Below are 18,362 nucleotides of genomic sequence, written 5' to 3' on the forward strand. Positions count from 1 at the left end.
TTAGTTAGTTAAAAATAAAATTACACACACTGGAATGAAGCTTTTATCTCTTACTAGTAGATCCGGCAATGCCTCGCTGTTGTTAGATTTGATTATATATAGAGTAAATGAACGCAATTGAAAGTTCGATAAAACATTAAAAAACTGAAGATAACGGAACTTCCCAAAATTATATCTTTCACTTTATAAAAGTCAGAATGCAGTTAAATCCAACTGGAAAATCAATAACACTACCTATCGGTTTAATTCAAACCACTCTCTAATCACAGTAGTCAGTGTAAAACAACTTTTTAACGAAAAGAGATATGGTTGCAACATCATCACAATTAATACTGAACATTAAGAAACATAAAACATTACGGAACTTCACAGATTTAACCTTTCCCTTTACAAAAGTCAGAATGTAAATAAATACAATTGTCAAAAGAGCAATACCTATCGAATTTAATTCAAACTAATATCTAAAAACAGCAGTCGGTTCAAAACACCCTAACTTTTTTTCTACTGGTCAGATCGAGGATTTCAATAGTTTTAAATCTTCTGCGTATAAAGTGGAAAATTTTGCAAAACCCCGCGTGGAAATTGGTTCAGTAGTTTTTTTAGTCTGAAGCGGACACACATACGAACATTACTATATATATAGAAGAAGAAAGTATAATTGTAAATTTTTTGTTTCGTAAATATTTCACACCGACGCCACCTAGCGGGTATATTTTTTGTAAACATTTTCTTTTCACGTAACCTATATATTCTGGATATGAGCCAAATCGGTCCATAAATACAATTATTCTAAATATCTCAATCCCAGCGTCATCCAGCTGGTCCATTTTTTGCAGAGGTATTTCTTTCACTGTAACTAACACATATTCTGAACATGAGCCAAATTGGACCAAAAATAAAATTTTTCAAAATATGTTCACCCCTGCGCCACCTAGAGAATCCAAACTAATTTAGAAAACTTCGTGGGTGTGCGCACAACTCGCGAAAGTTTCATCGCATTTGGATGAATGGTATAGGAACCCATACGGGACAAACAAACAAACAAACATGTATTTTTATATATGTAGATGTAAAATACTAAATATCACAATACGTTATGATTGTTTTAAAAATAAAGTTTAGCTTTCTTCATAAATTAAAATGTATCATGGTGATACATCGTACTAATATATTTTCATGTTAGAACCTCCATACTTTAGTTTACCTCTATGGGATTTTGATATCAAATATTAAAATTATGGAATTAAAAAAAAAAAAAAACATAAAAAGTCGAGATTAAGAGAACAGTCACTCCTCTTTTACCAAATATATTGAATAATACATTATGATGAATATGAAATTGAGCAACTGAGCAATAGATTTCTCCTGTGCAACAGATTTTTTATCAACATATAAAAAATTAAATATTTGTATTATTTGATTTTTCAATTGTTAACATTCGTTTAAACAAAATGATGTAGTGAACGGCAGATGAAAAAATACGTGAAAAAAAAACAATAATATGGCATAATAACGAAATAACATGTGTAATATTGTTTAAAAACAAAGTTAAAAACAAAAATAAAATTGTTATTAATATTGATTACTTTCATAAATCATTAAAATTTAAAACGTAGTAAAAAAAATAAAAGCTCTCATTTTTATTTTATAAACAACAGTATTTTGTTAATAACTATGTGTATATTGCTGAGATATTGATTAATTTTCATTGTAATAAAAAAAAAAAGTTAATTCAATTTTAAATTCATTCTAAGCTGATATTGATAATATGAAAAAAATAATGTAAAAAATTTAAAAAAAATTAAATTTTTATTTTCCTTGAGAAACATTTTTTAAATCGAGGAGTTTTGAAAATTAAACAAGAATTGATATCTTATCATAGATCTCAACGTCGTCGTAATTTTTAATTGGATTCTAAGGGTAAAGTTTAAAAGTTAAGAGGTGGGTTGTGGAGGTTTTTCAAATTATTGGAAAAGAACCAAAGCCTATATAGCTTCCAGTTTTCAAAATCAGCTTTTATATTGAAATCCCTTTCCTAAAAGAAATTCTTATTAGTCAGTTAATTTCTAGGGTTTCACTTATAATGGAACTAAGCTTTAAACTGCTAATAACTTTTTTTTTAATGGGATGAATACTGAATGGGTTATATGCTTTTCGTTAAATTGTCAGTCACTTTATCAAAACTTTTCCTGAACTTTCTATGGCGTATACTATAGCTCTCTCGCTCTCTCTCTCTCTCTCTCTCTCTCTCTCTATATATATATATATATATATATATGGATATACATATATACTTATATTTTAGTAATGAAAGATATTACTTTGTTATAACTGTAGTAAATGAAGATAATAACGTAATGTTACATTAATAAAATAACGTTTTCTTTTAAAGAAATCTGAAGACATATATCTAGTATTAAATGGAACTAATCATAAGTTTACCTTTTATAAAACACTTTCCCCAAATATATTATAAAATTCAAACCATCTAGCTAGTTCAGAAAAAAATATTGCGTAAGTACACAGATACAACTATTTCATAACAATTTCAAGTTACTGAGTGAACGGAAAAACATACTAAAAGGAGCGAGTGGATTTTAACTATTATATTAAAAATGGTTCGGAGGTTTGGATTTACTAAGTATTTTCCCTTACAGTTGAATCTTTATACAGTCAAGTAGATGGAAGCTTGGACTCTCAATTAGGTCGTGGGAGTCCAAATGAAAACTGAAAGGAAAACTCCTATTTTTAAAACCCATACGATCAACACATGCCATAACCGCAGGTCTATAGATGTGGATATGGAGCCTCCAAACATGTAGTAACTTAAAAATATCCTACAATCTTTAACACAAATTCAGTGGGCGACTACAAAAATCCGAGATGGAAAGTATAAAATATGCAATAATATTTAATAAAAGGAAAATCTACCCACGAAAGAACCGTACAACGAGACAATTTCATAAGGGCCTATTTCAGATATAGGACATTGATTTTACCTACATTCTTTCGGGAGATGGAGTTATCTTTACCGAAAATAGCTTTACAGAGTGGTTTTGAAAAACGCTAGCTTAAACATATAATGAAGTCCGTGAGTATGATTTACTTTTTAGTTTTATTATTATTATTTTTTTTTGTGCTGTCGCACAGATTTAAATAAACGTTTTCTTATGATTAAATTTGAGAACACCAACAATCTATCTATTAGAACAAGTGAAATAGGCATCCCAAAAAACACCGAATAATTTTTATTTCTTTCCATATTTCTTTTTATATTTATACCAATTCATTTATGAAATTAATTATACAATATAATCGCTTAATTTATAAAATTGTTTTATTTAGTTATGTATAACATGGAGGAGGGCATATTATTTCTGATCAATAATTCGGTTCAAAAATCGAATATACAGGATTTTCAATGTTATCAGAAAATGCTTGGAAAAGATAAATTCCTGTCTGTTTTTTGAATGACCAACAGGAATTTGATAAGGTCGGTAGGCCTATCTGGCCTGCAGTATAAATTAAAAAAGGATACTTTCTCAACCGTACTACTTGATCCTACACAACTACCTGGACGGACGATTTTTCCAGGTGAAGTACAATCAAGACGTCTGAATTTTTTGATACTGGGTTGGATGATTCTCAGAGCCCAATTCTGCGGCATTCACTGTACTCGGTTTTTCACTGTGAACCTCCGGACTCCAGAGAAAATCACAATTGCATCGTTTGCGGATGTCACGGCAATCACGCCTGTTGCTGACTCTACCGTAGCTTTTACTAATCTGCAAATTGTATTGAATCTAAATAACGAATGGCTAGCTGAATGGAAGATAAGGGTAAATTGGCTAAGTCTATGCTGTTACGTTTGCGATGAGGAGGGGTGACTGCTCGGAGTTCAAATTAATGGCGTTTTCATCCTTCATGCTAACAGCGTGTGATATCTACGACTGCATCTCGATCGCTGTCTGACGTGGAGATTCATGTCAGGGAGAAAAGAAAGCAGCTTAACATTAAGTTCAGGGAGATATACTGTTTGTTAGGCACGGGGTCACAACTATCATTTTCAATCAAGTAATTGTTGTACTCAACGGTCTTGAAACCAATTTGGACCTACGAAATCCAACTATGGGGCAAGACAAGTGAGAGTAACAACAATTCCAGAACAAACACTTGAGAATTATAACAGAGGCGCCTTGGTTTGGAAAAACACTGAAATATACGACTACTTGGGATTACCAACCTTTTGAGAGGAAATTCAGCGATACGGTACAAGATGAAAAATGAGACTGCAGAAACATATGAACTGGCCGCGGTTAATTTCTTGGATAATATCGAGGATGTTAGGCGCTTAAAGTGACTGAATATATTAGGTTTGTTAAGTCCTCCAAGATTTGAGGGGAATAAGATACCCTAGGATGCTGTGCATCGTCAAAATCTTTCATTTCGTTTAGCCGCTTAATTTTTTTGGTTCGTTGATTTATTTCAATGTTCCTTTGTGTGACTGGTAAGACGATATTTTAGTGTTTTCTTTAATTTTTATATTCTTAACTTAATCAGTGTTCTTTGGACTCATGATTGTATGTACATTATACAATATTTTGTATGTTTCTTATATATTTATGTATAGTGTGTAAATCATATATTTATGTGTGTATATATATATACAATTCTTTGAGGCATTTTAATGGAAATCTCTCTCTACATATAATTTTTTTTTCTTATGGTACTCAAATTTACGTATGGTTCCGGCCAATTTAAATGGATAGTAAATTAAACACTGCAAAAAAGAATTTACCACATAATATTAATTACCATTATTTAAATGTATTAACAATATAATTTTATTTATTTATAACATTACTGTATTTTATTAATCCTGTTTTCAATGAAAGCTTTGGATAGAAATATCTTTTCCATTATTTGTTAAATAAATCCAGTGAGAATCCTGATCGAAAATTGTTAAACCTTTTTAGTTTGAAATTATTAATCTGATAAACCAGCTCAAAATTTAAATTATTTCATCTACAACCAGATTAATCTCATTAATTATTCCTAAATTCCGTTATTTAACCGTCATAATAATTTATAAAGGAAGTTCACTAGTTTATACTTTGGAATTATAATAATTAAAACTTTAATTTATTGAGTAATCCTACCTAATTATAAAATGAGGAATTCTAGACTGTAAGATATTATTATATTACGCTAATACGACTCATTAGAATGTGTTGTGATTATGTAACACACAGGATGCGCAATCTATACCTCCCTCATTAGATTGTTCTGAATTCCGAAGTCTTGGTCATGATTATTTATATTATTAGCATATACACTGGATAAACTACAAATGAACGGACTCACGGACTCTACCGGCACTAGTTTTTTTTTTTTTAAATAATATATTCTATACAATAATAATAATAATTTTTTTTAATTTTATTTTATTTGCTTTGTTTGTGCAACAGAACAGTTACAAAACCTTTGTATGCTGCACAATATCACATGAAGTCACAAAAGAACAGCCACAAGTTAACAACCCACATATAAATTAAAAATACAATATTCAAAACACAATAATAATAACAATTATACAGTCAAATACAAAAAATAATTAGAACTTTAAAAACGGTAGCTACGGAGTGATAATAAAAACACGTAGATGAAAACATACAAAAACAAAAACACAACATTACTAATACATTCCAAATAAAACAAGTTATAAGCAATAATCCTTAAAAAAACAACAATAATTTTAAAATCATGAAAATGAGCATTACACCAAGGACAATGATCCATCGCCACGTAACCCTCTCAAATTTTTAATGAAGGTTGTCTCATCTTCCCAAAAGCTTAGCTTATCCTGGAACTCCACTGCAACACTGTACACCGCTCAATCGGAGACACGGTGGAACCAACCGGCATCACAAATTGCCTAAAAGACCTCACTGACCTGGCCTGGTTCCGCAAGACAACATGGTAACGCGTCGGAAGTTTGTTGTGTAGGGATTTATAAAAGAAAACCAAGTCAAAGTACGTTCTTCTATCAGATAACCTGGAAAGGCCTAATTGCCTCAACATATCCTCTCTACTAGCACCAACAAAACAATCTCCAAACTTAAAACGCATCCAGTTCAAGAACCTATTCTAAACACCCTCAACCAGATCAGAGGCAAAACGTCGTGTACTATTCCATACCACGGTCGAGTACTCCAAGCGACTCCTCACCAAAGATTTGTACAGCAGGTTACAAGTGGAAATATTGCTAAACCATCCACAAATCCAAAGTACAAGACCAAGGTCCCGGCGTGCTTTATTGACAATCCGAGCAACATATTCGTGAAAATACAACTTCGTGTCAAATAAAATCCCGAAGTCCTCAACCAATGTCTCAGCGACAGTAGCGTGCGTACCAATCCTATAGCTGAAAACACAGCTCGACGTCTTACGAGACAAAGTCAAATGTTTGGTCTTCCGAAAATTCAAGGGCATACAATTGCGGTCAGCCCACTCAACAACCTTGTTAATATTCAATTGTAGCAACAGGTGATCCATACAATTTCTGATCGGACAATATATTTTGACGTCATCCGCAAACATCTGAAAACTGCACGTCAAAAGATCCCCGATATCATTTATAAAAATAATAAAAAGAAGGGGACCCAAAACAGAGCCTTGCGGCACTCCAGACCTAGCCAAGAAGGATTCTTCAGACATCTGTCCACCAAAACGAACCGAAAAACGCCTGTCACGAAGATAAGAGGACAGCCAATCATTAAAACGATTGCTGAAGCCGAAGCCCTTGGTCTTTGTTAACAACAAATGATTGGGTATCCTGTCAAAAGCTTTGGTAAAATCAAAATATATCACATCTACTTGACCCCTATGCTCAATTGCATTAACTGAATCCTGCAAAAAGGCGGCCAAATTAGAAGCTGGTGAACGACCTTTAATAAATCCATGCTGAAATGACGACAACATCGGGAGAACATGGTCATAAACATGTCCAAATAGAATCCTCCCGAAGACTTTGGAAAAAGTACCGATGATAGAAATAGGCCTGAAATTATCCAGGGAAGGGACACCAGGCTTAGGTATAGGAGTAACAACTGCGTGTTTCCATAGGGAAGGAAAAGAAGAAGACGACAAGCTCCAATTAAACAGGGAAGCCAGGATAGGAGAAACAATCTCATTCAAACCTTTGATAACAAACGCAGGAATCCGATCCAAGCCGACCGCCGATCTAGCGTTAAGAATGCTTATAGCACTGGATACGTCAGAAGATGAAACCATCGGAATGTCAAGAATCTGATGGTTGTTGATACAGGCGCCACCAAACGTAGTCTGCGTAGGAATGTCCTGGTATACTGATTGAAAATATTCACCAAAATACTGACAACTCAACCAAGGATCAGAAATAGTCCGCCCATAAAAAATAGGGGCTGGAGTCCTTACATAGATAGACTTCTGTCGAGAAATATATTACCAAAAATTCCTCGGATTAGAACAAAGGTCAGATTCACACTTCCGAGCCCAAACCACTCTGGCATCTGCTATCGCATACTTAACATCTCTACGCAGCCGAGAAAATAAGAAATAATCATCCGACAGACCAGAAGATTTAAACCTGCGATGAGCAACCTTCTTCCTCTTGAGAACATTAACAATGTTCCTATTGAACCAAGGTGGAAATTTGGTTGACTTAGGACGAAATGCAGGAACATGTTTATCAATCGCTGCAGTAATTATTTTCTGTAAACCCAGAACCGATTCCTCCAAATCGACGGTCAAGAGAACATTACACCAATCAGCAAACCTCACATCGTCATACAACGCACGATAGTCACCACGATCATAGCGAAAAACCAGGCCTGTTCCCGCCACATCAACGGTTGCGACTTCAAGGAACCCAATTTCAAACGGAGGATGGAACTTATCAGGGCAAACAAGAGCCTCAGCAGCTCTAGTGAAAATCCTGCATTTAGTCAAAATTAAATCCAAACCATTATTACAGAAGGAAAGATCCGTTGATTCGTGTGTAAAAACGTCCAAGTTCATCATGTCAACAAAATCAAAAACCGATCGTGCTTTACATTTAGCATAAAACCCAATATTTGCAGGAAGACTTCTAGTAGACCAGCACACTCCAGATACATTAAAATCGCCTACAATACAAATATCAAAACTTAAAATATATACGTGCCTATACAGAAAATCAAAATATTGGTCGAGGAGACTTGAAGCTAAAAACGGAGCAACATACATAACACAAACCAACAAATTCTTCATGCCTGGTCGAATAAGCTCAACCCATACAGCTTCAGGAAACGCCTCGAGGTCCTTCCTCCTCGTACACCTAATGCTTGATTTTACAAGAATAGCTGAACCACCACCACGCTGAAGTAAAGAAGCAGCATAATCCCGGTCAGCTCGAAAAACATGGTAACAGTCTGGAAACAGATTGCCATCACAGTGCTCATCGCTAAGCCAAGTCTCAGTCAAGGCAACCACGTCGAAGTGAAAATCAATCAAGGAAAATTTCATCCTGCTTAGTCCTCAAACCACGAACATTCTGGTAGATCATCCTCAATTTAGCCATCGCTACCGAGCTGCAATCCATCCTCCCGTGAACCTTTTTCTACAAACACTGCATCAGGCCTCAACGGACCATAAAATGGAGCCAACAGCGTACCAACAGGATCCAGTGCGGAGGCTGCGCATCCACTCTCTGCTAAGACATATGCCGGTTCCACCGGAGTACCGGACCGGAACTTCAGAGTTGGTAGCCCTGGAGTAGGGGGTGTACCCGGCTGCTAGCCTTGCTACGGAAGGGATAGAATAACATGCAACCTGAACAAACATCAAACGTGACAGAGTATTCACGGAAACACTCAGGTGTTTACGTTTATAAACACGTTTATAAACAGCCGTTTCATCTGAGGCGAAAGAGAGCTGAGTCAAGACGGCTAAGAGCTTGCAAAGAGCTTTGTTCAAGAGTACTATACCAAAACCAAAGTGTTTGGTAATTACGAAAGATGATGGAAATTTCTCGATGGTAAGCCCTTTTCTTATAGTTCGACAAACGAAATCAGAAAAACTTATAATATCACAGAAGATCCTAGGGCTCAAGAATATTGACAATTTTGCTTTGCATGTAGATTCGCACAGCACATTCAATACCTCCAAGGTTGTTATGGTCTGTCGGGATCTTCTGAATTGCACAAAACAGGAAATAGTCGTGGAATTGACACCACAATGAGTAATATAGGGCAGCAGGTTGACATGAGGAAAAACGATGAAGTTCTTCTACCTTCTGCTTCTCATATCCTCACCTTTAACTGAACAACCTTGCCGGAGAAAGTTCGTGGAGGAATTCATAGTTTGAATGTGCGGGCATTTGTACTACAACCAGTCAGATGTTTTACTACAACCAATTGCCGACGTTTTGGCCACACGGCTGCCGGATGCGAAAGACCGCAAATATGCGTGTGCGGTGAAGAGTTTCATGATTGTGAGGCCATGTAAGTATCCTCCTTCATGTGTAAATCGTAAAGGACGATTTTGACCACAGAGGCCACCAAAAACCGCACATGGGGGCTTATATCACCCTGGCGGGGGCAGTGACTGGTGTGACTCATATTTCAGGGGTCTCCCAGTTCCCGCCTCTCAATCGGCGCCTAAAACAAGCGCCAATATGGATTGGCGCTTGGTTTAGGCGCCGAAGCCGCGGACGACGACAGACATGGTCTGTCGTCGTTTGCGGCTTCGATAGTCTCCGATTCTGAGGCCAGTAGCGATACGGGCGACGACATTTTGCAAGACCATGAAGCTGTTCGTAAAATGGAAAAGAAGAAGAGAAAAGGGTGGCCGAAAGGCAAACTCAGACAATAAATAAATTAGTTAAATATTAGCGAGTCGATTCTTCAGTGGAACATTAATGGATGTTTGTCAAATACCCATGAGTTCCAACGCTTGTTATATGATGTAGACCCAATTTGTATATGCCTGCAAGAAACATTTCTGTCGAAATTAACATTTCCAGTTAAAAAGATACGATATAGTTCGGCGAAGAAAGGATGGCCTAAGGATAAACCTAGCCGGTAATATATAAGAAGAAATTAGTTTATTTGTTTTTTTTTATGCACTAACCTGTCTATTTTGATTGTTTTTGTCAAATATCTTTAGAAATTATTAACTGTTTTTAAGCGTATTTAACTTATTTTTAAGTTTTTTACCGTGATAATTTTAAGTTTTTTTTATTGGAGGTTTTTTTTTTTAGTTACATCCTTGTTATATTGTGTTTTTTTTTTGGAGATTTTAATACCCCTTGACAAGTCTATTTCTGAATGATCAATAATGACAAGACCAGTCTACTGACTATGTCGCCTGTGTTTTTAACAGGGTGGGGAAAGTAACCTTTCTTTCTTTTTGATGTAGAAAAGGGCAAATGACCATAGCAGTCGATGCCCCTGAAACGATAAAAAAATTATAATAGTAATGATTATAATAAAATAATAACAATAATAATACTGCAGAGTGTAAGAGACAAACGATTTATAATAGTTTTACGAAAATACAAAATCGCATTTGTTGAGTTCATCAAAGTAAAAATATAATTTCCGGTTGCGCTGATTTCTTTTTTACTATTGTATTTCATGAAGAAAAGGATGTAATATTATACCGTCACAATAGAAAATGAAATAAATCGGATTTATATACACCGAATTTAAGTAGCAAAGAAATTTAACGTTCAGCTTGACAGTTGTATTTTTTTAATACGTTAATACATAACACGCGATCACAAAATGTGGTATCTTTGAAAAGTAGCTCCAAAGCAGAAGCATTTGTATTCTTTTTTCTTTTCTTTTTAAATAATGGAGTCGAGTAGGCACATCAATTCCGGCTGAGATATAAACATCTTTTGATAATGTAATTACATTTTACAAGGTTGTGTAAGCTTCATTCTCTTACAAGCAAATGGGTACATCGTTTGATCTCTATACTTCATTTAAACTTCACATAAACATATAGTGACGTGCATTAAAAAATTTCACTGGTATATAATAAAGCAGGTATTCCTCTGGGACAATTGGACGTTGAAAGATATACAATTACGTTATCTTTTTAACCATCATTAAACTTTTCATTACAGATAATCAAATAGATCGTACGAAGATTTTTCATCATGTATAATCATTTGTTATCGTAACTATTAGGTAATCAACTGCAGATTAAATTCCAAAATGAAATCTACGTAAAAATGATATTCAATTGGATTTAAATGACTACTAGTATAAAACTTATTGGTAAAAGTTTTAATTTATAGTAATTTTTCAAGATCGAATCTGAACAATTTTAGGAACAGTCGACCGAGAGAACCATTTTTTAAACTATAATTATCCTCTTTAAAATAAAGAGAAAAAGATTAATAGCGATAATCTCCCGGATGTATTTAAATGGGTTAAAGGGAAGCAACCCTGAACTCTTTTGTTCTGACTTTCTAAGAATTTAATTGCTTGAATGACTCATACTCACAAGTCACCAAACCAAATTTCATGATTGTAAGTTCAAGGTAGGAGTATATTAAGAATATACTCACATCAACAAAACCACGCATATCTATTTATAAATAAAGAATTTCATTCTAGTATTTTTCTTCACTCTTTGGCTCAGAAAGCCTCAAAATGGCAAGAAATGCAAAAAATAAAACCAGGAATCAAAAATTATAACCTATCACTGTATTTTTCTTATCAACTTAGCCTTAAGTAATCAATATTTGCCAAGAAATTAAAAGAAACGTTTCAGCTGTACAAAGAGCTCAGTCCTACCAAATTAAAGAAAAATGTTTAATGTTATTAATCATTCCTTTTTTTTTTAAAAAAAAACAATAAATAATTATTATTATTTATATATTTTTGTAAAATGCATTCTATTTAAATAAATAATCATAAAATATTATTCGTTAAGATGTAAAGGGAAATCAACATGTAATACCTTGAAATATATATACACACCAGAGTTCTAATTCAAAGTTAAATAAATTTGCGTAAAGCAGATACAGTCATTCATAAAAATTCGATTCCGATTCTTTAAAATTATGTATATCCTAATTCCCTTGGGGAAGACACCCTGCAACTATCCTCTCCGTACCTAGTCCTGATGGGCTTTACCGGAGCTCATCTTATAAACCTCGGTATATGACATCTCTCAATCACCTCGGCCCAGGATGGCATCGATGCGAATGACACAAGCAAAATTCCCGTTGGTATAACTAATACTAAAAATAACAAAACACATCTCTAATTTCAAGCGAGACTGGAAACTATAGTCGTTGAAGGAACTGAATCACCTCCTTTCCTTTTAGCCTCCGGAACCACCCTAAGGTATTTCTTCAGAGGATGAATGAAGATGATATGCATGTATGTGAACTGTAATCTTGTACAGTCTCAGGTCGATCATTCCTGAGATGTGTGGTTAATTGAAATCCAACCACCAAAGGATACCTGTATCCATAATCTAATATTCAAATCCTTATAACTGAATCACCTACCAACCCGAAAGGTAAAGTGAGTTCACATTCGATGCAAATGCAGAAAAACACTAAAACAAAAAAAAAAAACAAGAATAAAAACGCGAAAATTAAAATAACAACAAAACAACTAAACCGATATAACACTAACGAGAAATCGGAACAAAGCAACGCACACAGGAACAATACCAAACAGCACCCTCGATTCCCTCTGCAATCCGTTTCATAGCCAAATAGTGCAAAACGTTTGCAACCATTGACCATTCATCCCATCCTTCCAGTTTTGACTGATGCCAAGCGTTTCTTCGACTGTATCCAGTCGAAGAATTACTGCGGTATGCTCTATATCATATTTGGTACGCTCATACAACACATGGAAGGCATTGACGTGCACCCCACACTCGGGTACAGAACTGAATCTACCAGGTTGAAAGCAGCCAGTCTACACCTAAAGGCCCCGTGACCGGTAAGAAACTGAGTCACGTACTTTTTATGGGAAACCCATGAAGCGCCTCGCAAGCTTCTAATGTCTGGAAAGAGATCGTTCGTATATGGCTCTTAAATAGTCTCATCCCATCTAGCCTGCCATATATCATAACGATGTTGGTCGATTTCCCAAATATTTTCGGAAGTCAACTCACCCAACTTCCTAGCAACATACCGCTCCTGTCTCTCAAGTGGTAGAATATCCACCGATTTCAATCTCACAATCACCAAGGCCGCCTTCCGTAAAACCGTCCGGTAACTACCCGTTACCGTCAAGAGTAATAGTCGTTGGGCTCTCAATAATATATCTGTATAACAACGGAATTTCATCCTATCCGCCCAAACTGGCGCAGATTCGGATCCCAAAAGTCAATACCAGCATTTTCTGCAAAAATATTGAAAATGCTTCTTGAACTTAAATTTCTCATCAAGATACACCCAGGGTACTTCTGAACGTGAATGTACTTTATTCGACGACCTGGCATCGATATTCGAACTAGCCGACTTTCCTCCAAACGGCCTTTGAAGATCATAATCGTGGTCTTCTTCGGACTGAAAGTCAATCTTGTGTTGATGAGCCCACGCCTCAACCACCCTGCATGCACGAGTGGCCCTGAGTTTGACTTCCCTCCGCGAACACCCTTCGATCAGCAGGAGCCCATCGACCTCAAGGGCAACAACAAGACACCCACTGGGCAACCTCAGCTGCAGAAGAGAGTCACACTTCACTACCAACACGAGAGGACACAACATATTCAGCCTTGAGGAAACCCCTTACTTCATGGCTTCCCTACTTCATGGCTGCCCCTCGGAGCAACACATCTCGATGCCTAAAATAATTTTTTCAACACCTGCAGTTCATTTTCAGTACATCCTCCCCTCTGCAACTGAAAAATGGTAAAGGATCATCACCGATTTTTAAACGATCCGGGAGTGTCTAGGAAGATCTCCAAGACATATTTCTCCTCACTAGCAAAACCACACTCATCACACGAAGTATGACTTCCTCTGTGCCTTTTCCAAAGCGAAACCCGAACTGGTTTTCCATCAGCAACCCACGCGAGCCAACCACTCATTTATACGAAGATCTTCTCAAAGGACTTGCAGATAAACGATAGCAACGTCGTGACCGATATGATCAACTTAGAGTCGGATCCTTGTCGTCCCCTCAAAAAATTTTAATTCGCTTTCTTCCAGAAAACTGGGAAGAATCCGCCTAACAATAATTTATTAAATACGCGTGTGATAATAACTCCAACCGCGCGACCAAGGAGTTCAGGTGTCAATCCATCAAAGCCTGGCGCCTTACCTCTACTGAGACTGCAGATAGCCTGATGCACCTCGGCCTCAGCAATTTCCACAAATAATGCATTCAAACATAGAACTCCTCACGCCGTATCCAAAGATGATATGCGGTCTCTCCAGCTTCGCTATCACCAGGGAGAAGATTGTCGAGTATTCTGCGTAAAATTCCGTATATACCCGAAATTACACCCTGCCGGATTGAGAGAGCGGACAGAAGAACGTTCATTCTACGTTTTTTCTAGAACCCTATACACTACTCCCTGAGGATTCTTGTTTCCCTAGTTGTCTACAAAGAAACGCCACGAATCCCTCTAGGCCGTTCGGACTTTATGAATGCCAGAGTTTATTTCGTTATTTTCTTCACATTCTAATTCTTTTGTAATCTGTTTTGTTAGTTACTACATATACAGAAAATTAGTTATAAGAAAGACATTTTACATAGGTATTTCTTTTGTTTTTTTACCGAATTTTTGAAGTCAAGTACGGTATTACTTTCGGTTACACGGTGAGATTAGGGGTGAAATTCAATTTTGATTATGATTTAGATATGACGAATACGAAAATACCAGTCATGGATAAAATTTTGAGGGCGGAAATCTTAAAAATACAATTCATATATACAATTTTGTGGATCAAAAAATTTCCAAACTACAAGATAAATTTCAATAAAATTGATATATGCTGTACTAGTCGTGCATGTAAAACTTTTACGAAGATTGATTGAGTGATTTTTCAGTTGCTCTCAATTTAAGGTCGACAACAGACGACTTAATCTCACTCAATTTGAGGTTATGTTGACCATGTAGTAGTGCAGTTTTCGTATGTGCTTTTGGAGTAAATTATAGTGCAGTGTCAGTTGAAACTTGATGCTTCTGTGCAAGATCTACTCGTTAATCCAATTCACTTCCTACGTGTGTTGTATTTCCAAAATCTGTGCGTTTCTGACTGCAAAATTGTGAGGCTGTCAGAAATAACAAGCTAATTTTCTTGAACAGAACTGCGCAAACATTTTTTTCTAACGATGTGACAAATTATATTAAGATGGTGGCCAATGCTTTTCAAAAATAATAACCGTTTCAAATGTTCATGATACTACTATAATGGGGATTACTTTTACAGATTTATTTCATATTCAATAAATTACGGTAATCAAGAATATTAACAAATAGGATTAAAACTGCAATATTATTATTTCTTTTAAATTTTATTTCACATCTTTCAATAAAAATGTTACCCTAATTATAATTTCTTTTTGGAACCCGTTTTCAATAGCAGAGGTTCTGCGAGTAATCAGAAGAGGAGAAAATTCAAAGAGAGCTCCCGAGTACGACTTGATAACTAACAAAATGCTTTTTATACTTCCATTCAAGGTCATCCAGGATATAACACATCATTTTAATGACATTTTTCGAATTACGAGCTTCCCGACCGAATGAAATGTGTCGCAGATGGAAATGGTCCCGAACCCGGGCAAGCCGACCCATGATGTAGATTTATACTAGCCAATAAGCCTAATACCTATTTTATTGACGGTACTTGAAAGACTACTTCTTCTGAAGCTGTGGCTGATTTTGGGAAAAAACGTGGGTTATTCTTTCAGTTCTTTTTTTTTTAACCTCCGCGTCCACAGTTAAGTATTGCTTCAAAGGATGAGATGAATGATTTGTGGCGTGTGTGAAAATGCTATGCCTGACCGAAATTCGAAACCGGGACCTCCGGATGATGACATCAGTTCGGCTTCAGGCAATGTCATTCTACAATCGAACAGTTACACAGGGTTGTCAACATTATTAGCAAGTGACTAGAACTGAAGATATATTTTGGATATCCAACATGACATTGATAAGGTCAGTGCGCCTTTCTGGCCTGCTGTAGAAATTGAAAAGGAGTCTTCCTTAACCGTATTACTTGATTCTACACAGCTAACCAGCTACCTGAAAGGACGTTTTTATCAGGTGAAGTACAATAAAGACTTGCCTTAGGCTGTTCTTCGGGGCTCAGTTCTGGAAAGAATTATATATTCGGTTTTCTCTGCGGACCTCTGAATGAATAGAACATCACAGTTGCATCTTTTGCGGCCGATACAGCAATCCTGGCTGTGGATGGTGACCTTAATATAATTTCTGCTAAACCGCAAACTGTATTGTATCTAATCAATGAGTGGCTAGATAAATGGAATATTCAACTAAGTCTACACATGTTACGTTTGCCATGAGAAGAGGTGACTACCTGGAGTTTAAATTAATGTCGTTTTCATCCGGCATGCTAACAGTGTGCGGTACCTAGGAATGCATCTCGATCGCCATCTAACATGGAGGATTCTGTCAGGGAGTAAAAGTTGCAGCTTAACATTATGTACAGAGTGATATACTGGATGTTAGGCAGGAGTTCGCAACTATTATTACGTAACAATTGCTGTACTAACAGGTGCTGAAACCGATTTGGATCTACGAAATCCAACTGTGGGGCAAGACAAGTGTAATATCGAAGACGTACAGCGATTCCAGAACAAATTATTGAGAAATACAACAGATGCGATGGCGCTTCTGTTGTATAACAGAAACGGAACCATGGGGTTTCCGTTGAAACCACAGCAATTTTCGCTTTTCAGGAAGCAAAAATCACTGAAATACACAATTATTTGGGATTGCCAACCGTTTTACAGGAGATACAGCGATTCTGTACAAGATATAAAATAAGAATGAACAACTATGTGAATTGGCTCGGGGTTCACATCTTGGTTAACAGCGAGGACGTTAGGCGGCTAAAGTGACAACAAATATCTTTAAGTTCATTTCACCAACTATTTTTGTTGGTTCTTTGATTTCTTTCAGTGTTTCATTAGTTACTCTTTGTGTGATTGATAAGACACTTTTTTAGTGTTTTGTATGCTTTTTATGTTCTAATCTTTGTGAATGTTCCTTGGACTAACCTCTGTATGTACTTCTTTATGTTTATTATATATTTGTGTGTATAGTATACATATTCAGTACTTGAGGGATTTTAATCGAAACCGTGTGCATGTCATTTTTTGTATTCACGTTTACTCATGTTTCCGTTAAATTGGAACGGAATGTAAATTGGACACTGAGGCAAAAAAATTTACAATTAAAAAAAATGTTTCTCTCAGACTATACAATAACTAACTGTTTATAATTTACAGTTCAAAAAACAGCTTTATAAATTAATAAGACTTTGATTAAAAATAAGTAAATGTTAAACAAACCTACGTGAAAAATAAATAAACGTTAGAGGGAAAATCTAATTACATTTTACTATCCCTTGCTGTATGTTTTCTCCAACGTTTGTGGAGAAACGAGATTTCGTAATACGAAGTTGTGGCAATATTTTTTCCTTATATAATTAATGCGCATCTCATGGTAATAAATACTGTGTAGAGACGCTTTTAACTGCCAACAGACTCATGAATACGGATCTGTGGCCATGAGCTCAACAATAGATTAGTACTGTTACGTTCGTTCCTCTGCAGTACTTCTAGGACCCGCACCAATACAACCACCAACTTACATCACTAAAAACACTCTGATTTAATTTATCAGTTTACATTGTCTATGTTTAAGGATAAAATAATAATTAATTATTTATTCCGTAAGTTAGCTATATAATAAGCATATTATTCTCAAAAACTAACCATATGTTACTGAAAAATTTCTGAATTAATTTCGCTTTTTCTTTCAATATATATAAAAAAACGAAGAAACAAAAACAGGAAAAATAATTACTGAAATTTTTCAACGTTTTTTTGTATTTAATTTAAAATGGAAGTAAAATTTAGATTCTGGAACAAGAAATAAATATTAAAAATAAATACATGATTGCCAAATAAAACATTGCTCTTTAATGTAGGATAATTACTAATATAGGATAATTAAAGAGCGTGCGAGTGACAATTTTGTATACAGTATAATCTTTTTTTTCAATTTTTTAAAATTTACTTTACGTGACACTCCCGGTAACGTTTAGGTATCACACATCTAAATCGGTTTAGCCGTTGAGCTTCTACGGTAGAACAAACAAACGT

The sequence above is a fragment of the Lycorma delicatula genome, chromosome 6, assembly GCF_047948215.1.
Source record: "Lycorma delicatula isolate Av1 chromosome 6, ASM4794821v1, whole genome shotgun sequence".
Taxonomy (NCBI): Eukaryota; Metazoa; Arthropoda; class Insecta; order Hemiptera; family Fulgoridae; genus Lycorma; species Lycorma delicatula.